The sequence below is a fragment of the Nannospalax galili genome, unplaced genomic scaffold (genome assembly GCF_000622305.1).
Source record: "Nannospalax galili isolate Female #2095 unplaced genomic scaffold, S.galili_v1.0 scaffold1025, whole genome shotgun sequence".
Taxonomy (NCBI): domain Eukaryota; kingdom Metazoa; phylum Chordata; class Mammalia; order Rodentia; family Spalacidae; genus Nannospalax; species Nannospalax galili.
The window spans coordinates 272,000-273,286 of NW_008353598.1; positions in this window are offsets into that span (position 1 = coordinate 272,000).

The following is a 1,287-nucleotide window of genomic DNA, read 5'->3' on the forward strand; positions in this document are numbered from 1 at the left end:
GTTTTAGATATACAAAGAACCGGATCCGTGAGAGAATTATACGCGGCATCTTTTGCAATTCTAGCTTTGCAGAGAAAGCTAAAACACGCTATGAATTCACATAAAGTCCCGCCTGGGAGGAGCGGGAGGAATCCACAAAGCTGCCAGGAATTAGGCAGGCTTGTTCCTCCAAGAGAGCTGGGCTGTGCAGCAGGAGAGGCACGAATCCGAGGCGAACCTGCAAACAGTGATCAGTGTCTTCTACCACAATGACGAGACAGCCACCGGGGAGGGCCTCAGGTTTGGCAACCTTTCTGCCCAACTTAAACAGTTTTTTGCTGGCAAAGGCTAACAAGGTGTCTTCATATCCTGCCTTCCATGGCTCAAAGTTTTCATAAAACCCTCTCCTTAAACAGAGGAAGATTTCTGATATTTTCTGTTACTTGAACAAAAAATTTACCTGTTGTTTTTAGGTTTTGCTTTTTTTGAGAAAGAGAGAGAGAGAGAGAGAGAGAGAGAGAGAGAGAGAGAGAGAGAGAACTTGCTTTGTAACCCAAGCTGCCCTCAAACTCAGTAATTTTCCTGGCTCAGCTTCCTGAGTGCTGTGATTACCGGCATAAGGCCACCAAGCCTGGCTGAACAAAATGTTTTTCAGGTAAAATATACAAATATTTATTTAAAAATATTGATACTTTAAAATACTCTCTGGCTCACAAAGGATTCTTTATGGAAGGCTTGTCACAACTTGGTATTTCAGACTGTGTTTTGGCAGAAGTTTTATTTATGGATCTAGGAAAAAAGTAACTAGAAATGACCAAATAGACTGCCCCACACTTTGCAAAAATTTTTTCTCTCTGGGACAGAATCCAGAATGGAAAAGTTCTAGTCTTGAAATAGACTCTTTCAGGACGTTTTGGATGATGATGAAGATGGTATAAAGATGACGTTTTGTTCTAACTCGAGCTTTGAGGAACATTTTCCAATAAAAAAAATTGAACTGCTTATTGAGTGCTCAATAAGCTCTAGGGATTAGCTTTTTATCAAATTATGAAACAGCTGGCATGCACACCCTTTTGGCAGGTAGTCTGAGCCAAGTTGGTGACTGTAGGAATGAGTGGGGAACTCACCAGCTGTCTGAGCATCTTGGTTGGGGTAACTGATACTCAACAGACTGCTGAAGCATTTGGGAAGCCCAGCAGATAGCTGTCCACAGGCTGCTATCATCTCTGCACTGCTGTTTCCTTGCTCTGTTTCAGAAAACTGCATAAGATATAGATCCAAGGTTTTCCTGTGAACTTTTATCACTCA